Below are 14,383 nucleotides of genomic sequence, written 5' to 3'. Positions count from 1 at the left end.
GATTATTTTACATGCAAGTAAATTAGGAAACAAATCAATGAGAATGCATGTCACTAAAAAAAAGCTTAGCGGGTTGGACCCGATCAAGATGCCCAGGTATCTAGGGGTCTCAAATAATTTACATATATAACAGCCGCACAAAGGGCGGCCTCTCGCTCTGTACACGTGGACAGAACCCGTGTCAGATACTGTTTCACGCAAGACAAAAACGTACGCACTTGCGTACTGGACGAGCGCTCGTACGGTCGTTCCCCAGGTCTTCCTTCCCAGATGCAGCCGTCGCCTTCTAGTCTTCGCCGCACGAGCTCTCCTCTCCCCTTTCAGCGCCTTGTCCTCCCAGCTAGGGTTGCCGCCGTCGCCCCCCCATCCATGACCGGATCCGCGGAGGTGGCTGGCAGGGTTAGGTCGTTGGCGCCGAGAAAAAGGAACAGCGGCAGGGCAGTTCTGTCATGCAGGGTTGAGTGGCGGCCGGAGCGGGTCGGCCACAGAGATGGCCGTCCGCGGCGCCGTCCTCAGGCAGAGAAGGGAGGGGAGGATGAGATGAAGAGAGGAGGGAGAGTGAGACGGCGAGCCCATGGAGAAGCGCCACCGGGAGCAGATCTGGCCGTCGGCGGCAAGAAGGTCACGCCCTCCTCCACCTCCGTACGGTCACCCAGGTATGGAGCCATCTCCTTGTTCATCTGCATGTGTGGAATTAAAGGAACTTAGGCTTAGATCACTGTATGTACATGGAGGTAAACTGTATTTACCTGTCAGTTTGTCACCTGTACATGAGTTGCTGGTCATCTATGACTTGCAGACAGTTCCATCCATGGCCAAAAATACCAAAATCTTAGCATCGATGTATCACCTGTACATATGTTTAAGGCTGATGCACCCGTCTAAATGAAGTAAGCTACATAAGTAGGAATTTATTTTGCTAACTGTTGCCTTTAGCCATAGTTTTTTGAATTCTGGTCTTCTAATTATCAGATTTTTATGCTGCAGGTCTGGTCTATGCTAAATGAATGTTGGTGTGCTAGGGCTAGTTGTATCTGTAGTGCACGAGTGTGTCCAGGAGAAGGAGCACAGCAACTCCTTGGACAATGGTCTGTCCTAATGATGTATGTTTGTTTGCTAACATAGTGCTAATGGGTGTGCAAATTAAGGTTCGGCCGTGTCTACGGCAGCGGCGGGGACCTCCGCCTGTGGGTCTATGTCTTGCTGCTCAACCTCTCTTCTAGGTAAAGACAACATTGTCAGATCGTTCAGCAATCTGTCAATAAATAGTCATTCTGTTTATAGTTCGCTGTTGCAGATTGTTTATATAATTATCCCTGGTTCTATTGCTATTTGGTTTAGGTACATTGACTCATAGCGAAGTTACAATAGTATGGAGTAGAGACAAATTATTCTCTCGGAAGTAAACTCGTCTCAAGGTAAATACTACAGGAAGCACTCTAAATGTTCATACCATCCCTGAATATATTGGATTTAGATTTTGCGGTATATTTCCTCTATAAAGATAATTGTGAAGAGTGTTTGTTCAATGGAACATTTTTTCTTCTTCCTGATTTAGCGTCTTAGTACACTATAACTATCTAGAAAGCATTTTATAGGAGGCCACATTCAGACTTCCGTACTAAATTTTTCATAGCCTTATCGTGATAGTCTCAGTATAGCTCTCACATGAGGCCTACTTATTATTTCTCCCACCGTATTTTGTCCAAACTACTGGTTTTCCGGTGTTGTTTATTGCCCAATTTCTTTTCCATTCAAAGTCACCTTATACACAAGCAACTACCAGTAGCCCTGAAGCTTCTATCACCCAAATCACTCTGATATATATTGCCTTGGGACTCATCATTGCTGCAGACGACTTCATGTATTCCTACGGTTATCTTCCTATCTCAGTTTACTCCCTCATTTGTTTCTGAGAGGCTAGGATGCCTCTCACTGCTGAATCATTCATGAAATGCTGTTGTCAAATGCAAATAGTTAGTGTGTTCTACAGTCCACTTAGCATACTTTTCGCCTTTGCTTACACGGATGGTTATGTAAAATAGGGTCTAGCATATTGTACATGTACACGTATTTGTATACGTATATAATTGTATTATGATCATCTATATAAAGAGACGTGAGGCTGGATGTTAGCCACCCACGCAAAACCCTAAACCTACCTCTTCAACCTGGTATTAGCCAGGTCGGGCCGCCGCCGCACGTCCCTCGCGCCGCCGCCCGTCCCATCTTCCGCGTCGCCGCCACTGCTTGCTAGCTAGCTACGCGTATACGCAGGATCCATCCAGCTGCTTGCTAGCTAGCCACAGGGCCGCCGCATGAACACTACGCGCTGCCCGATCCATCCGCCGTCGCCGCCGCCGCGAGTTTCTTCTCTACCGCCGCGCGCTGTCCTCCTCCACGCTGCCGCGATGTCGTCCACCGCCCTTTCGCTCTCCAACAGCGTCGGCACCATCACCTCGCCCGTGGCTGCCACCGTTCCCGCCGCCCTCGCCGTTCCGGCAATCTCCGTTCACCTTGGCCGCCACAACTTCATGCTGTGGGGAGGCATCACCGGCACCGTCTTAGCCAGCGCCAACCTCCATGGCTACCTGGACGACACCACGACGCCCCCCGACAAGACCATCGCCGTCGGGACTGGCGATGCTACGACGACCGCCGCTAATCCGGCGTACCATCATTGGTGGACTCAGGATCAGAAGGTCAAGGGCCTTCTCCTTACCTCCATGGAGGAGGATATCGCCTGTCAGCTCATCAGCTGCGAGACGGTGCAGGCGGTATGGACGGCCGTCGGTGCCATGTACGGCGCGCAGAATCGCGCCAACGTCCGTCACATCCGGCGTCAACTCCAGACGCTGCGGAAGGAGGAGATGTCCACGGCTGAGTACATGCACAAGATGAAGGCCCTCGCCGACACCATGGCTGCCGCCGGCTCTCCGATTCGTGATGATGAGCTCATTAATCACATCCTCACCGGACTCGGCTCCGCCTACAACTCCATCGCCGCCTCCCTGGGTGTGAGTAACACACCTATGCCCTACTCCAGCTTCTACTCGCTTGTCTTGTCGTTCGAAGCGTTGCAGGCTCAGCAGAGTGCGTCGGAGGGGTGGACTCCCTCCACCAACGCCGTGACTCGCTCGGGCTCCTACGGCCAGGGTGGACGTGCTCCCTACTCGGAGCCCTACCCCTCCCAGGGTGGGGGTCGCTCGGCCGATGGCAACGGCCAGCCCGGGCACGGTCGCCAAGGCGGCAACAGCGGCCCCAACGGTGGCCGCGACCGCAACCCCTCCTACGCCGGCAATGGTCGGCAAAGTGGCGGGGGTAACAGCAGCAAAAACAGTGGTGGTGGCCGTCGCAACAATCGCTGGCGCCCCCGGTGTAAAATTTGCAAAAACTGGGGGCATGAGGCCGATGATTGTCGCAAGCGCTATGACCAGGACCACAACACTCGCTCCACCAACACTGTCGACTATCCTTGGGTACTGGACACCGGGGCTACGGATCACCTGACGAGTGATCTGGAACGCCTCCAGGTTCACGAGCGCTATGATGGCAAGGACCAGGTTCAGGTGGCCAATGGTGCAGGTTTGTCTATTTCACACATTGGTCATTCCCGTTTACCCGGTTCATCTCTTAAACTGCGCAACATCCTTCATGTTCCACACATCAGAGAGCATCTCCTTTCTGTCTACCGTCTTGTTTGTGATAATGACGTGTTTATTGAGTTTCACCGTCGTCTTTTCTTTGTTGAGGACAAAGCAACCAGGCGCGTCATTCTTCAAGGTAGCAGTCGCGGGGGGGGGGGGGGGGGCGGTCTACCCGATTCCCTTTGCTCGTGCATCGTCCTCGTCATCTCGCCATGCTTCATCCAGTGTCCGCGTTTCGTCCTCGCAGTGGCATCAACGTCTAGGTCACCCTACCAATAATGTGGTCACCTCCATTGTTCGGAGCCATGACCTTCCTTGTTCTAGTTCAAATAATTCACCATTAGTGTGTGATGCATGTCAACGTGCTAAGAGTCATCAACTACCGTATTCTACGTCTTATCATGTCACTACTGTACCTCTTGAATTAATTCATTCAGATGTTTGGGGTCCCGCTATTGTGTCTTCGGGGGGGGGGGGGGGGGGTACAAGTATTATGTTAGTTTTGTTGATGACTACACGCGCTTCACTTGGATTTATTTGCATAAACATAAGTCTGATGTTGAGCAAGTCTTTTATAACTTTCAGGCTCATGTCGAACGCCTTTTGGATTGCAAAATCAAGGCCGTTCAGTCCGACTGGGGTGGTGAATACCACAAGCTTCATCGCTACTTTCAACGCACAGGCATCTCCCATCGTGTGTCGTATCCACATACGTCTCAGCAGAACAGTATTGCCGAGCGCAAACACCGTCATTTGGTCGAGACCGGCCTCGCCTTACTGGCGCATTCGTCTCTCCCACTCCAGTTTTGGGATGAGGCCTTTCTTACGGCATGTTATATCATCAACCGTATGCCCACTCTGGTTCTCAACAAGGACACGCCCCTGTTCCGTCTATTTCATGTTCAACCCAATTATTCCTCTCTTAGGATTTTTGGGTGTGCTTGCTGGCCTAGTCTCCGCAAGTATAATGCTCACAAGCTGGAGTTCCGCTCCAAGATGTGTGTTTTCCTTGGTTATAGTCCTCTGCATAAGGGCTATAAGTGTCTTGATCACACCTCGGGTAGGATCTACATTTCTCGTGATGTTGTTTTTGACGAGTCAGTTTTCCCTTACTCCAGCCCGGGTGTCTCGGTTGATATTGCTTCTATTGAGCACGCCCTCACTCTTCCATCCAAAGAACCGGTTTCGGATGTCCATGTGCGGAAATACGACCTGTCATATTTGTCACCCGACTTGTTTTCTGTAGATGCTGCTCTAATTTCTTCCCAGGAAACCATCGTCGCACCTGCATCCGTCGGCGTGATCGACGTGCATGGCCTTGACGTGCATGCCCCGTCTCCCGAGGCTGCCTCGTCGGCCTCGCCTGCTGGCATGACCGCGGGCCCGACTGGGTCGCCCGCTCCGTCCCCCGTCTCGCTTGGGTCGGCCCAGCCCGCCTCGCCTGCGTCGGGCATCGCCGAGTCGCCAGCCGCGTCCCTGGGCTGCCGTCCCCGCCTGGCTCCCCCTCGTCGCCTGGTTCGGCCCAGCCCGACGCGTCTCCCCGGCCCGTGTCGCCTGTTGCTGGAAATGGTTCAGCCGCGACACCACTGGTCGGGTCTCCGTGGTCGCCGCCACCATCTACCGACGATGCAGCTCCCGGACACACTATGGTCACTCGTCACCGCGATCATACGCATAAGGCCAAGACATACACAGATGGCACGGTGCGGTATGACACTCGCCGGCGTGCATTCTTTGTCGCACCCACTTCTCATCGTGATGCTCTTGGTGAACAGGCCTGGTGTGCCGCCATGTCTGCAGAATTTGCTGCCCTTTGTCACACGAACACATGGGTGTTGGTGCCTCGGCCTCCTGGTGTTAATGTTGTGAGCTGCAAGTGGATCTTTAAGACCAAGCATCGTCCGGATGGTTCTGTTGACAAGCACAAAGCTCGCCTTGTTGCTCGTGGTTTTACTCAACAGCAAGGGATCGATTATGGAGATACTTTCAGCCCCGTGGTGAAGCCTGCCACGGCTCGTCTGGTCCTCTCTCTCGCTGTCTCCCGCGGGTGGAGTCTTCGACAGATTGATGTGAGCAATGCTTTTCTCCACGGTTTTCTGGCCGAAGATGTCTACATGCAGCAGCCCCCTGGTTTTGAGGATGCTCGTTATCCCTCTCATATCTGCAAACTCCAGAGGTCCATCTACGGGCTCAAACAGTCGCCGCGTGCCTGGTATGCTCGGTTGAGTCAGCGGCTCTCACAGCTTGGTTTTGTTCCCTCCAAGGCAGATGCGTCCATGTTCATCTTTTCACATGGTGCTATTCAGATATACATGCTGGTGTATGTTGATGATATTGTGATTGCTGGTTCTACACCTACTGTGGTGGATCGCCTTGTGCAGTCCTTGTCTGCGAGTTTTCTCATCAAAGACTTGGGCCGGTTGGAGTACTTCCTTGGTTTGGAAGCGTCCTTTCATTCAGGGGGCATGACATTGACGCAGAAGAAGTATGCACTTGATCTCCTTCATCGCGTCAACATGGAGAACTGCAAGTCCACTTCCACGCCACTTGCTACATCCGAGAGCCTTTCGCGTCACAGTGGTGCATTGCTGAGTACTGACGACTCTTTCAGGTATCGCAGTGTAGTTGGAGCACTTCAGTATCTGACGCTCACTCGTCCAGATATCTCCTTTGCCATGAACAAAGTGTGCCAGTTCCTGTCCCAGCCTACGGAGGTTCATTGGGAAGTAGTTAAGCGTATTCTGAGGTATGTCAAAGGTACGCTAGACACGGGACTATGGATTCGTAAGTCCAGATTTACTGGAGTCAGTATATTCACCGATGCAGACTGGACAGGCTGTGTTGATGACAGGCGTTCTACTGGTGGCTTTGCTATATTTGTTGGACCCAATCTTATATCTTGGAGTTCCAAGAAGCAGCCTACGGTCTCGAGGTCTAGCACCGAGGCAGAGTATAAGGCATTGGCCAATGGCGTGGCTGAAGCCATTTGGATAGACATAGTTCTCACAGAACTTGGAGTCACACGGCAGCGCACACCCATATTGTGGTGTGATAACTTAGGGGCAACTTACCTGACGGCGAATCCAGTGTTTGATGCTCGGACCAAACACATTGAGATTGATTTCCATTTTGTGAGGGAACGAGTAGCTGTTGCTCAACTGGAAGTCAGGTTTATCTCAACTGATGATCAGCTAGCGGATGTATTTACTAAACCCGCTACTCAACAGATGCTAGACCGTTTTAGAACCAATCTGAATCTTGTATGTAGTTCAGATTGAGGGGGCATGTAAAATAGGGTCTAGCATATTGTACATGTACACGTATTTGTATACGTATGTAATTGTATTATGATCATCTATATAAAGAGACGTGAGGCTGGATGTTAGCCACCCACGCAAAACCCTAAACCTACCTCTTCAACTGGTTATTCATACCAAACACTTAATAATTCAATCTCTGTATTTTCCATTTTGTTAATAAAACAATTGTTCACAGATGCTTGTCACTGTCACATTTTCTTGATATGTTTTCCAACACCACCTACTAAGTATATGCCTATACCCACCAGACCATCTTTTTAATATCACCCCTGTACCTTCGTGTGAAGTTTGTTCGATTGATTTTGGACCTAGAGTCCAGATAATAGTGTACTAGCCTTGTGAAGGCTCGCACTATACCCCTCCACACTGCTCTGTCAATTTATTTTGGAAAGATTATTGTCCTATGGTCTTCCGGTATCTCTCTTTCCAATTTGCAAAGTGTATAGAATTTCTAATTACTACTGCACTCTTATTATTTCTCTGATTGGATTTTAAAACTGTGGCTCACGCATCCATAATTGAATTAGAGTATTACAAGGTTAGGAAGCACCTGAAATATTGGAAGAAGCTAAGAATCTTGCTGCATCTGGTGTCGGTCACAGAATTTTCTTCTGGTTCTTGCACGAGGTACTCACACAATTGCCGCCGGTTCTCTGATCCTTCTTATTACATAGTACACTACTACCTTCTTTACATTCTTTCGCTTCTCTGGCCCATCATCTTTGGGTATTTACATGTAAACAGAAAGTGTCGATGAGGCTGCTGCTGCTCTAGCTTCACTTACTGTACCTGGTATCACCACTGAATCTTGGCCTTGTGTTCATCTTCTTGTACTGTCTTGGACATCACGGGACTCCAACCATTTAAGCACATCTTTATGCTGGTGTCCCGGAGGCGATGGGGTCTGCAAAGGAATTTTCCATCAGGATGAGATAGACGTCGTTTATTCACCTAGATAACCCTCTTTTCACCACCCTAAAATTTGTAACATACGCTGATCACACAGATACCAGATGTGGTTTATTCTTAGTTGTTAATTGTTCTGAAAGTGATGGATCAAATGCCTATGAAGTTGTTCATATTCTTGCATACTACAAGTAGTTGGGGGTCTGCTAAATGTCATGAACAGGAGAAGGTTCTATCTAGCATTAGGGAGGGCTTTATTTATAATCCTAATAAGTATTATGTAAAGTTTGTTTGTTTTTCTCTTTTGATCTGAATGGCATGGAAAATATTGATTCATTTCATGTCATCATTTTATTTTATTTTTCTGTCTTGCTCAGTAAAACTTGCTTTTGTTAATTAGGCCAAAGTTTTCACCCCTTTTATAAAAGAAAACAAATAACTTGATGCTAACATCCATGGTGCTTGTCAGAGAAGACCCCATGCAAATCGGTGACTGGTGTGTTAGGGTGACCATCCACCATTGCTTCTTCGACAACATGCGGCCGATCCACCCACACCTGCGGTTCAGCAAGGTCCACCTCTACAACAAAACTACACCAGGGATTGGGGCATATACACCGTCTGCTACAGTGTCAAAGCTCAGGTAACTCATCTAAGTATGTCGTTTCATATTCTTGCAACCCACACACTTTGAATGAATCAATACCTGCATTTGCAGATTGTATCCGGTGTAACATATACGATGGACAGAAGAAGACTGCACCTGCATCTTCAGACAAGATGAGACGAGGATGCTGCTGCAGGCTGCCGATAGAGAACAGATGGCGGCCGGGGGGATGGCAAGAGCAGGGCCGCTCGGGCAAGGCCACGGGCATCTTCTTTGCCATGGGCACCTAGGGCTGGTGTGCCAAGATTGAGACATCGGCACCTGTTGTCCACATCGATGCTGGCAATGAAAAAAATACATGGAGCTACGCAACCAAATTTGATGCCCATCAACATCAGGTACAACCTTGGACTAGGGGATACCATGAACAAATCTTAGTCAAATAATTTATGAGTGACTGCTACTGTTTACTTGATGTTTGGTTGAGAAAATAGGATCTAGCCTTGGTTAAGTTACCAATCAATTTGTTCCCTGCACAGCTAGATGCTGCACTGTCGGTCATGAATCCTTGGATATTTGTAAGTTTGAAGAAGCATATGGTGTAGGTATGTTTTTGTCTTCAGTATATATTTACATGCTTCTGCAAATTATAAATCATGTATTCACATTCACTAACTGCCATTAAACACTTCTACCATTGTAATTTGATAATGTGGTTGTTTGGATGCTAAAAAAATCATGAATCCGTGCACATTTTTATTGACAAGACACGCAAGGGCCAACGTCTTTCTGGAAGTAGCTTATTCTTGGTCAATCCTTCCACTTTACCAAGCTAATGAGGGTGATCAAGCACTTAATCTTTTACCTGTCCCAAGGGATTTGAGGAACGATTTCGTGCTTTTGATGAATGTGGCTGCAACCATATTCCTGCACTCAGTGATTTAATAGTTGTCACATTTTCCTTCCATTTTTTATATTGCTTCTTTCATGTCCAGTTGTTGAATACATACGCAGACTGATCTTTGCTCACTGAATTATGTGCATACTCTTAAAGATTTTGTCGTGACCATATGATTGTTGCTCTTGCCTCCATATGCTTTTTGTTAAACTTCCTCATAAAGCACGTAACTTTGAACAATGCAATGAAATTAGTAGAAACATCAGATGATACAACTGAACTTCCATACATCAGGGCTGTATAAACACGTTAAGAATTGTAACAACAAGATAACTGGATCGCCAACCAAGCTGTCCGCAACGACGACAAGAAAGCCGAGATCCAAAGGCGCCGCCCCAGTCTCTCCCTGCTGTCGTTCACATGCCCAGGTTTGTCTCTCTTTCTCTCGCTCCTGCGACAGCTTGAGAAGGGACGACGTCGGTGGCTTAGCTCCATTTCTATGAGATGGAGGAGTTTGTGAAACCTTGCTACACCTTTGATTTGAGAATAGAATCACTGGAAATACATATTTTACATTAAGATCTTTAGAAAAAGAATGGGATGCCTGAAGAAAAGCTTTTAATCCATGTTTTTTTGCACCACCCCTGCATCTTCTCGTCGGTGGCAGCACATGGTGGTGGATGAGTGCTACACGACCTCGCAGGGGCTCTATCCGAACCCGGACATCGACCTCAAGAAGCCAAGCCGGCTCATCCTAGAGGCCAAGCTCGCGCATGCCACTCGGGCTCCGATGACCCCAGGCCCAACCTGGACGAGTGCCCAATCTGCTTCCTGGCAGTCCCCTTTCCCTTAGTTTCTTCCTGTTCCTCCCATTGATTCATCTATAGATAGATGCAGAATTCTGACTATGTTATTTGTTTTTTCTTTCATGTGTTCCTTTGTGATATACCGGTTTTGTCCAGCCCGCACATCATCTAAACTACAAAGGAATGCAAGTGTTTATGGTATTTCAGTGATAATTGATTAATTTCCTAGGAGATTAAGTGGTCTGGTTTCTGCATATGAAAACATAGTTTTTTCTGGAGGATCTGAAGAATGAAGATAGCATAATGGAGACGAACTGGGCATCGAGAAGACTGGTTTCTACACTGATATATGTACTTGTATCTCTTCCGAATGTGTTTAATTAAGATGTGACTCATCTGCGAGAGAGACTTGGTTTGTGCAGAGATCACAGAAGCTTAATGTTGCCAATCAGGTATTGTAGAAATATTTAAGTTTCACAAGCACTGACTTGAGAGTATGATGTTCTCTGCTTATATGAACCTGATGGTGAAGAAATAGGGCTATTAGTTGACATAATTTATGTGTGAAGTGATATTTTTGTTGGGGGTTCTACATGATTTCAGCCGTTGCTCATGCTGCCTATAAAGCTACTGGTTTCTTGCATAGATAAGACATTATCTTCATCTTACACCAATAGACCATTCTGTAATTTACTTCCCCTAAAAAATTGCATACACCCACGGATGATGATTTGGGCAAGATAAATATACATAAATTTGGACTATTTGGTGCCATTATACTTGTATGATTACTATGATGAGCACATTCTTTCTTAATTCCTTTGTGCTTGATATATTTTGCTCTCAATTAAACCACCCGTTTGAGGCTGAAACATCATGGTGATTCAGGTGTTCTTTTAAGGTTTGGGTCAACAACTTTAGGTTGAGTTAATATTGTCGTCTCAATACGGTATGCCATTTTTATCGTCTTGGAATTTTTCTGGGACTCAATAGGTCTTGTATCGCTGCTATTTGATGATGATAGCTATGTAGCAAGGGCACATAATTCTAAGTGGGTGGCGGCAGAGGTGTTTAACAAATTGAAGGGGGTCGTGTGAATTCTGGAGTTGTTGCTATGTGCAATGATGGCATATACAATGTTGATAAAGTTTTTTTTTCTTTTGATTTGAATAGCAGGGAAAATGTTGAGAGAAAGTATCTCCTGGAAACCTGAGTTTCAGTGGGAACATGGAAACCAAGACATGGGCTGTTGGATTTATGATCTGAGGGCTGTTTCTTCCACCAACCCATTCCGTGCATTTTATAGAAACACCCTGAGAATTTGTGCAAAATAATAACCAGTCCTGCGGGCAGTTGTATGTAAAAATACAAGGTTTGATCAACAGCACAAGTTTCAAATCCAACGGCCCACGTTTTAGTTTCCATGTTTCCACAGAGTGAGTGGTTTCCAGGAGATACTTTCTCAAATGTTGATTCATTTCACGTCATCATCTTATTTTATTGTTTATTTTATTCTGTGGTGCTGAGTAAAGCTTTGCTTTTGTTTATTAAGGCAAACTTCCATCTTGTAGAGAAGAAAATCCTTAACTTCATGCTAACAAATCTTAGTTTGCTATTAGTAGAAGACAAATGTGTGTGAACGTATGAAAATGACCACATAGAACGTGATGAGGCACATCAGCAATACAAGTGCGCACATATACGCCTCAAGAGGCACGCCACGGGCGTGCCCCAACCACTAGTATATATCTTACGCTACATCATTGCACATCCTGATACAGCACCAGAGACATTCATATAGTTTTGTATCATGTTGATTCATTGAGTTATGAGTAAATTGAAAAGTGTACTGACCATTCATGTAAGGTGTCGCACGTACCAAAAAAAGTGATAGGAAAAAAGAGAGATCAAACAAAAAATGCACCATGAAGGTGTCACAAAAAAGGATGAGAGGGAGCAACACCATAATCCTTTTTAGTATGCACTAAGTGCTTCAAAGTAGTACCAATTCTTAGTAAAAAGAATTGTAAAGTGCTTCATAGTAGCATCATTGCATTGTAATAAAAAAATCACGATCTTCATGTTTTATATACTAGGGGGACTTTACGTTATAGAATTTGGCTTATATATTGCATGGCTTATATATTGCAGTGATGAGCTTTCTAAAATGTTTGCGCCTTCATGAGCAAGCAAGTTGGATGCATCACTAGTGTCTCGCAAGTGCATGGGGTTTACTTGTAGCTATTTTAAACTAAGAGTATCGATCCCATGGTGAGATGAGGGCGACAATGATTAAGGGTTTCTCTATGGACGCGGCACAAAGCTTATGGGTCCCCGTTATTCCCATATCAAAAGTCTGGCCAAGAGAGAGGTAGCTTATGTCACCGTTGTACCTCAAATCACCGCTCCACAATAATAGTAATGTCCTTCAAGTCCACAATGGTTGAATGTTGTACGGTCGACATTCACACAACATCATGAAGAACATTAAAGCAATCATATAATATGGATCGAATATCTTATTAGCATTTAGTTCATACATATACCGGGGTTCCTCCATATCCCTGAGAAATAGGGAACTGCTCTGTACATGGAGGCACAAGACATCATCGAGTCCTTCATAGAAATGAAGGATGAATGATTAATGTAACACAAGTATGAATCCACACAAGGGTTTGAGATTACAAGGACATGAATGGAGAAGTTGATGTCAATGATCCGGATGACAATGATGGTTGATATCCTAGTATCCGTGATCAAGATTTTGGTGTTATGAGGAGTGATATTTTTACGCTCCTCACACCGTTGTTTATACCGGATAATCTTGGAATTTCTAAGAAAATCACTCCAATATTGCCACTTATAACTAATAAATGCGGGAGATTGGGAAATCATTTGTTTAATTTGTTTCCAAGAAAAAGAGCCCAAACATGGATGAAAATCATCACCTAGAAGGAAACAAGGCATATGGAAGAACGAAGGAAGGACTTGGAAGCGCAACAGTCAATCCAGAGTGCACGACGGCGTCTGGTACGAGCACATGCGCTCGTACCAACGGTTGTAACAGATGTGAGCAGCTTCGTGAGGTCCAACCAACCAACATTTATAAAGAAGCCTATACCAGAATCCCAACAGGGAAGCGTCGAGAACATCACTCGCGAAACAAAAGCCATGTGACCCTATTAATTTCACTTTCTCTATCTTTCTCACTTGATCGTGTACTTTCAGAGACCCATTTAGCATAGGAAATCAAAACGCGTGAGCACACACATAAAAACAAAGGAAGCATAGCATCATACACAAACCATGTTTGACTTTTCACCGATGACCGAAGCTAATACAAATTTGTAGTTTTCTTTTGCCGGGAATATACAAATTTGTAGTTGATTAATCGTCAAACATCTTATCACAGGATTGAAATTACGATGGTGCTCTTTATTAAAATTTAACGCACATCACGATGCCTACAAGCCATTCGTCCATCGATTGATGCACCATGCATGCTCATTCATGATCGAGCTAGTTATAAATTAAAAGACCACTCCATATCCGGCCTGCAGAGTGGGGCAGTACGGGCTGCCATGGATGGTCTCTAGGTTACACTCCTGCGGGGCCACGAGGGTGGCGTAGCTCCTTTGCCTCACCCTTGGGCAGTTGGGCATGCATGTCCTTGAGGTAGCCACCCTTGAACACACCCTGCGGAGTTACTACCCCATCCATGAGGATACGCAGCGCTTCGCACCTGCAGTAGGCCGGGATGGCCGACAGCTCGTTGCAGCACCGACTCTTCATGTCCCCGGTATAGAGTCGGGGACTTTTACACCGCAGATTTCACTGCCCACGTAGGCGTAGCAGGCTCCGAGAGGGTTGTGTGGCATGCTTGCCCTGGAACACACTGACCCCCGACGGCAAGCATGACGGCGGCCCAGAGGATGAGCTGGTGCTTGAACGCCATTCTTTTCAGATCAGATAAAGGGGATGTTGTTGGAGCTAGCTAGGCGTATCACGTGTGTATATATACTGAGATGAAGAGTGACAAGCAGCTGGCATAGTAAGTACCGAAGTGCTTTCTGTTAGTTGTTGGAGTGCCGCGACATGAAATTTTTTTGATGAAAGGGTAGCTAGTTAACCTTTTGTGCTAACAGAATTTGGAGCTTTGTGCTAACAAAATTCGGAGAGGAATGCAAAAGTTGGGGTTT

General features: G+C 46.5%; 2 long non-coding RNA genes and 1 pseudogene across 2 annotated transcripts; 2 read left to right on the top strand and 1 right to left on the bottom strand.

Moving 5' to 3' along the window:
* The first annotated feature begins 271 nt into the window (after nt 1–271).
* Nucleotides 272–1,686, top strand: LOC123077133 (uncharacterized). The gene is made up of 3 exons (XR_006436439.1): nt 272–656; nt 988–1,223; nt 1,342–1,686. It is a non-coding gene; the product is annotated as an uncharacterized lncRNA (long non-coding RNA).
* A 5,799-nt stretch (nt 1,687–7,485) lies between these two features.
* On the top strand, nt 7,486–10,950 carry LOC123077132 (uncharacterized). Its single transcript, XR_006436438.1, has 4 exons — nt 7,486–8,516; nt 8,592–8,878; nt 9,020–9,085; nt 9,673–10,950. It is a non-coding gene; the product is annotated as an uncharacterized lncRNA (long non-coding RNA).
* A 2,645-nt stretch (nt 10,951–13,595) lies between these two features.
* On the bottom strand, nt 13,596–14,139 carry LOC123073953 (trypsin inhibitor CMe-like; annotated as a pseudogene).
* Between the last annotated feature and the right edge of the window lie 244 nt (nt 14,140–14,383).

The sequence above is a fragment of the Triticum aestivum genome, chromosome 3D (assembly GCF_018294505.1).
Source record: "Triticum aestivum cultivar Chinese Spring chromosome 3D, IWGSC CS RefSeq v2.1, whole genome shotgun sequence".
NCBI lineage: Eukaryota > Viridiplantae > Streptophyta > Magnoliopsida > Poales > Poaceae > Triticum > Triticum aestivum.
Note: the sequence above shows the minus strand (reverse complement) of the source record. Positions and strands in the feature narration are given on the sequence as shown.